The sequence below is a fragment of the Pinus tabuliformis genome, chromosome 3_2 (assembly GCF_031772625.1).
Source record: "Pinus tabuliformis cultivar Carrire ecotype Pingquan chromosome 3_2, CPIR1, whole genome shotgun sequence".
Lineage (NCBI taxonomy): Eukaryota > Viridiplantae > Streptophyta > Pinopsida > Pinales > Pinaceae > Pinus > Pinus tabuliformis.
The window spans coordinates 53368185-53375886 of record NC_142302.1 but is presented as its reverse complement, the minus strand read 5'-3'; positions in this window follow the sequence as shown (position 1 = coordinate 53375886).

Here is a 7702-nt window from a genome sequence, read left to right as displayed (position 1 = left end):
TGTACATCAACTTTCTTTTTAGCATCCATATACTAAGAAAGTCGAAAACAAATACATGCATGTGCATTTGCATATAGACAGTCTGTCTGGCTTGATTTAGGAAAGTGCATTTACAGTGTGCTCTTTGCTCTTTGTGAAAAGATTCTGTCTTTCTTTTCCCTAGTAGCTAGGATTTTCATTGCACAAAAGAGATAAAAAGTTTGTTTATCATCTTTAGATTGCATTTTAGGAATTACATCTACATCTCGTGGTGAACCCGAAAGGAAAACTTCATAAGCAAGATCAACTTAAAATAAATTCAATGAATCTAACAACGCTTTGGAACTTAACACACAACATTTAGAGGTCTAGGCTAGAGACGTACTCCGGCGTCGTAAAGCATGGTAACTGTTGTTCTCACTGATGGTTGGGTGATTCCTCCACTTTGAGACGATAAGTGCCAGTACGGACTTGTTCTCCCACGTACCGTCGAGTATATTTTGGGAGACCCCTATAAGCTTAAATCCTTTATCCATAGGAAGCCGTGTCTGTTGCCCTATCGATCGCAATGCACTGAACACAGCATTCGGGAAGATTGACTACCGTACCGTAAAAAGTATTCTGCAGTTTTGCGATTGGTTTGGTACTCCCTCTACCTAGACTTCCAGAGTAGTCCCTTTCGTTCATTTTCAGACTCCTTAACGGAAAAGGTCCATCTGGGCACTTGTCACTTCAGGCTCATTAAAAATCGAAGGCGACTAGAGTCATCTTTTGTTTTTTCTCGACTCTTAAAAACTGAAAAAACAAGTTGTGTCAAAGCATCTAAAATTCATTTAATTCAGAAACATACTTCCCCTTTATTCTAGTTGATCGAGTAATCCGCAATCGTGGAAGAAAGTCAATTGAAACCCCGTCGTTCGCGGAGGCTTACGAGTCAACCGTCTTTGTCTCCGGAATCGAAGCTAGTACGGACAAAGCGAACTCATTTAACCGGTTCCAAATCTCTTATTAAAGTTAGAACAAGTGTTCCAACGACATCAGAGACTCCGGTTACTCCAAACATTTTTGGAATCCCTGCCTCTACAGAAGAAGTTTAGCAGCCACAGAAGGACAGTGATTCTGATCCTAGTCTGAGAGTAAACACTTGTGTTACCGAACCAGTTCCATCTACAACCGGTTCAGAGAGTCTTGCTCTTCAAACATTTTTCGCTGCCGATTTCACACCTTCTTTGGCACCAGAAATATTCTACGGACCTGACGGTCTTCCCCTTCCACCTGGTCTGATTGCCATAGAAGAAATTGTAGAAGATCCTCATACAAGTACTCCAACACAATTTGGAGTCGGGATCACTCTATATCCTTCTTCGTCAGAAGTTAGTCTACCACCAGTGGAAGCTCTTGTAGAATCGCTAGGTAATATTTTGGATAGACTACAAATGTCAGAACAATTGTCAACATCTAGGACTGTGTCGTCTGACACAGCGACGGCAGAACTCCCTGCTATCACTCCGACAATGTTCGCCGGTATACCATCTATCCCGACTAGCTCTCAACCACTAGAAGGAGTCCACTCAGGGGCTATCTCGACAGTATGGTCTGTTCCTGTTGGTTCGTCCGGAATAATATCCGGAAACTCTTATGTTGAGTCTCAGCAAATTGATCCATTTGGAGGTCAATTTGGGCAGTCCGGCCCCCAAGGGCAAACAATTCCCTTGAGTTCTGGATTACCACCGTATGGGGGGCAGTATACCCTTTCATTATCCCCTCCGGGAGGATATCCATACGGGAGTTCACAACAACATTCAGGTTATACTGGAATTACCTCAAGCGGTTGGGTACCTATACTTCCTCAACAACCAAGAGTTGTATACTCGATGCAACAATGCTTACCTACGTCAAATATTCCAACTACACCAGCTATTGTGACGGTGTCGCAAGTTCAAGCGCTGCCTGTTGTATGCCAACCTCAGGTTTCTCAGGCTGTAATGCAACAACCCCTTGACCCTGCGACTCAACCACAATCACCGACCAGTGGAACAACACAGGTTAAAACGGGTACAATTACCCCTCATCTTGGTCAAACTGTTAGTATTGGACAACAACACATGGCTTCACAACCATGGATGGTGCAATACCAACAACCGCAATTCCAACAAGTATACCAAGGTTTTGAGCAACAAATCTTTGCTAACAGTGGACAGCCGTACATTAAAAATGGTCAAAATCAACCATTTTACAATGGTCATGTCCACCAACCTTACCAAACATACCAGCATCAAATGCATTATGCCAGTATGCAAAGACCAACTGCTCAGGCAATCCCATCTTATCCTGGGTATGCTTCACCTAACCTGAATCAACAGTTACCCTTTGTGGCAACCTTGGAGTTACCTGATTTAAACTGGTTAACCAACGATCCAATTGCTTACACCCCTTGGTGGCCAGCGATTCCGCATAAACTTCCATCAGATATTCCTAAATTTAATGGAAATCCGGGTGAAGATCCATCGAATCACATGATGACCTTTCATCTATGGTGTTCATCAAACACCCTAAATGATGATTCGATAAGACTTCGCCTCTTTCAGAGGACGTTAACGGGTCCGGCGGCAAAATGGTACATCGAATTGCCTAGAGCTTCGTTCGACAACTTCAGTACCTTAGCCACAACCTTTTTAACCCATTTTTAGTTACCAATAAGGTACGAAACGGGAACAAAACTTCTTACCAATTTCAAACAGACGATGGCCACTCACATATCTGATCATATACATGAATGGCGACGTCGTCGTAGAATGGTAAAAACGTATGTCCCCGATCAGCTCTTAGCTGAATGGTTTATCAAGTCATTACTACCTTCCATCACGGAAGATGTGGCAAAGGGGGGAGTCGTAACAGAAGAGCAAGTTATCGCTCGTGCGCAATATCTGGATTTGATTTACACTCAGTCCGGCACGCTCTATGATAAAATACCTGACGCCCCTAGACCGGAATTCTCAATTCCTCCTCCTCCTAAATCGAACAATGACTCTCATGCCGGCGATGGCGTGATTGGCACAACAGACACGAAATCGACAAAGGCTACATCCAAAAAGGCCCGTAAGATTTCAGGTCAAAATGCAAAAGATGAACTTCTTGCTTCGGAAGTAAATGCCGTATCGATAGATAAAGGCAAAGAAACCAAACAACCAGGGAGCAAGAAAAAAGGCAAAGGGAAGAAGAAGAAACAGGAGGAATCATCACCTGAAAAATCTTCTTCAAACCCTCCTGGAGATAGGAAACTAAAATTTCCATGCATGATATGCGATGATGATCATCGGACCGCAAATTGTCCACACAGGGTTGAGCTTAAGAAATTCTTCAAGAATTCGAAAACCTCCGCAGTGTTAACTGATCCGTTTCCAAATCCAGGAACAAATCTGGTTGAAAGTAGAAATGCTTCCCTGTCTCAAGTGCTAATGTTGTCGGTTTCAAAACAGTAAAATGATGCTTTGATATCGACAAGGAACAAAGATTATGGGAATCCACAGCTGTCGAACAACAAGGATAAAGATCAACTTAGTAGTTCGACAACAACTTCGACAGAAGTTGCACCACCCATCATCCCTGAATTGACAATAAAACTGCCAAAGGGAGTAGTACACAAGTCAATGTTCAATCCTTGCGATAGAGCGGCACAACATTATGATATAGTGGAAGATTTGGCCCAATCGCCATCCGCTATGTCGATTCTTGAAGTACTACAGAATTGTCCATCCCAAAGGCAGGCTTTATTATCAGCCATTGGTGGGATAGACCCAAAGGATTCCAATCTTGTATCCTTCGATCATAAAGGATACGATCCTCAATTACCAGCTCAACTAGCTTTCCTTGTTCAAGTGAAAGCCCTCAACAAAACTGTTCATCGAACAATTATTGATGAGGGGGCATCTACATGCATTATGTCGATGAGTTGCTGGAAAACTTTAGGATCTCCAACCTTATCACGATCTTCGACGACATTAAAAGCATTCGACGGAAGGACATATACCCCATATGGTATCCTAAGTAACTTGAAAGTTGAACTAGGAGGGAAAACGGTAGAAATAGATGTTGAAGTCATCGATGGGAATCTTGATTACAACATCCTACTAGGAAGACCATGGATATATGCCATGGCAGCTGTTGTGTCGACCTATTTTAGGAAGATTGCATTTCCCTTTCAAGGAGGGATTACAATCGTCGATCAACAGAACTTCCTCCCCAATGGTTCTCAAGTTACAGGAAGCATTCCTATGATCCATGGAAGCCCCCATTCGCTTCAAAATATTGGAGTAGGCCTACTAAAAGATCCTATACTAATGGGAACTTTCACCCTTCCACCTCCAATCAATCTGGCGGAAGTAGCGTCGATAGGAACCTGCAACATGATATCTTCTAAAAAGATCTCAGAAAACGATATCGACATGGATCATGCAGTGGTTTTTCCCCCAAGCCCAACGGAAATATTGTAGCAATCAATGTTCCTAGCATGGGAGGCAAACCCAAATCAGCGCTCATCAAGCGTTTGGATAGATAGGTCTAGAGAATATGGTACCCCTTCAGATCCTTGGTCGCGAGTGCATGTCACCGACGAAGGAATTGTCCAATCAATGGTAATTGAAGGGGCACCATGGAATGATTCCCACCATCGTTCCCTTCTTCCGGATTGTGGAGAAGATAATCAAGATGACCTTTATCATCCTTCAGTTTTTGAATTCCTATCAAATACTGTAAACACGGTGGATTCCGAGCGAAACTTGTCCAACATTGAAGAAACAATCGCCATAAATATCTCGACCAAAACAGAGGTTGTAGAGAATATTTATGTTGGCAAATGTTGTTCTCCTTCAGAACTGGAAATATATAAACGCTCTTTTTCGTGAATTCAGAGATGTCTTTGCTTGGTCATACATTGAAATGCCAGGCATTGACTCGAGTATCGTTGAACACGAAATTAAGATGTATCCAGATGTCAAACCAGTACGACAACGGCTAAGGCAGGTGCAACCCAAGAAAGCCGCTGCCATTAAGGCAGAAGTTGAAAAACTTCTCCATGCTGGTTTCATCTACCCGGTTCCTCTAACCGATTGAGTATCGAATATTGTCCCTGTTATGAAAAAACAAGGAACAATTAGAGTGTGCGTTGATTATAGGGATGTAAATCAAGCTTGTCCTAAAGACAACTACGCTACACCCTTCATCGACCAGATAATTGATGAATGCACCGGATGCAAAATCTTTTCATTCATGGATGGATTCTCCGGGTATAATCAAATAAATATCCACCCACAGGACCAGTCAAAGACTGCATTTATTTGTTCGTGGGGCACATTCGCATATCGAAAATTACCCTTTGGTTTGAAGAACGCAGGGGCGACGTTTCAAAGGGCAATGAATTATGCCTTCCATGACATCAAGAACATCGTTCAACCATACCTCAACGACCTTCCGGCTCATTCGCTAAAGCGGACTGATCATCCGCAGCATTTAAGAGCGATATTTCTACGTTGCCGACACTACAAGATATGACTTAATCCACACAAATGTGTATTTTGCGTCAGTTCTGGTCGTTTGCTTGGCTTTCTAGTCTCAAAGGACGGAATTCGTCTCGACCCCTGTAAGGTCCAGGCAATCATAAATTTGCCTCCACCTTCGAATTTGCTTCAGATTCAGAAACTCCAAGGGAAAGCAAACTTTCTGAGGAGGTTCATTCCAAATTACGCCGGACTTGCTAAAGGTTATACACGCCTTTTGAAAAAAGAAGTGCCCTTTGTCTGGGATCAGGTCGTGCAAGCTTCCTTTGATGCTTTAAAAGAATCCCTAATGAAAGCATCATTAATGTACGCTCCTGATTATCAAAAAGATTTTAACCTATATCTGGCTGCAGCGGATACAACCATCGCAATGGTTTTAGTTCAAGAAGTCGATGGAATTGAACATCCTATATATTATTTAAGTAAAAACATAAATGATATAGAAAGCAAATATTCTTACGTTGAAAAGCTAGCACTTGCAGCTGTTCAAGCGATACAGAGATTTCGACACTATGTCCTCTTTCGGGAAACTACCATTCTGTCAGATTACAACCCCATGACTTATATATTGTCGCGACAGTTGCTGGGGGGTAAGTATTCAAAATGGATAGCAATCCTACAAGAGTTTGATTTGGAATTTGTAAAATCCAAGTCGAAGAAAACTCTAGTATTTGCAGAATTATTATGCGATCTGCCATCGTCGTCCAACGATGACACATCCGAAGAAACAATCGTGGACGAAAATTTGTTTCTGATATCTGCAAGCAATGAGTAGTATGGAGATATAATAATTTATCTCCAAACCCAAAAATACAGGCCAAACACCTCACACTCCGAAAAAAAACGTATTCGATACCAAGCAAAAGACTACATGATCGTCGGTGATATGCTTTACCGTCGTGGTATCGATACAGTTCTGAGAAGGTGCCTCACCCATGAGGAGGCCGAAAAAGTCTTGAATGATTGTCATTCAGGCGCGTGTGGGGGGCATCAGTCTTGATATGCTACAACGCAAAAAATCTTACGAGTAGGATACTTCTGGCCAACAATGTTCAAAGATTGCATAACCGCAGTCAGAAGTTGCCATTCTTGTCAAATTTTCGATAGCAAAACCAAAAGACCACCCGCACCTCTGCAGCCAATAGTTGCGGTTGGGCCATTCGCCAAATGGGGCATTGATTTCATGACATGTAACCCCACCTCGACCAGGGGGCATGGGTATATCATAGTCGCAGTTGACTATTTTACCAAATGGGCCAAGGTGATGCCTACATTAGATAATACTGATGAAACAGCTGCCCTCTTCTTTTTCAATCATGTAGTCGCCAGATTCGGCGTACCACAGGCTATAGTCACAGATCATGGATCGCGTTTTCACAATCACATGATGGTCAAATTAGCTACCAAACTAGGGTTGTTTCACGACAGCTCCACTCCATATTATCCGCAAGCTAACGGACAAGTTGAAGCAATCAACAAGGTCCTAAAGCGCATGCTGCAAAGGATGATTGGAGTTCACAAGAGAAAATGGCACCTAATCTTATACTTAGCTTTGTGGGCTTACCGAACATCGGTAAGGAATGCAACCGAGTTTACACCTTTCCAACTGGTATATGGCCTAGAAGCAGTCTTACCAATCCAGTGTGAAATCTCGTCCCTCAAACTCGCAATCGATCTCCTCCCCAGAACTTCAGAAGAAGAAGCTCGTTTCTTGGAATTAATCCAATTGGATGAAACCCGTCGTGATGCCGCTTTGGCTAACGAAGCCCATAAGAAACAAGTCAAGGCGCAGTTCGACAAAAATGTCAAACCCCGTGTCTTCTCAGAAGGTGACTTGGTCTTGCTTTACGACCAAGAATCCGATAAATTGGGAGCAGGTAAATTTAAGTCTTTATGGATGGGCCCCTATATTGTTAAACGAGTGTTAGAAAAAGGAGCCTACGAGTTAATGGATTATGACGGAATCCCACTGGCACAACCTCGTAATGGGTTGTACCTCAAGCGTTACTATGCGTAATGGTAACCTGTATGCTTTTGTTATGTTTTTGTTTTCGCTAAAGTGTTTATTTTGGTCAAGTAATCCACTTTTTACATTTATTACAGATGTCAAACCTATTGGAGTCATGTGTTGGATATGCCGACGGAGCGAGTCGTAGTTCGCGGAACCT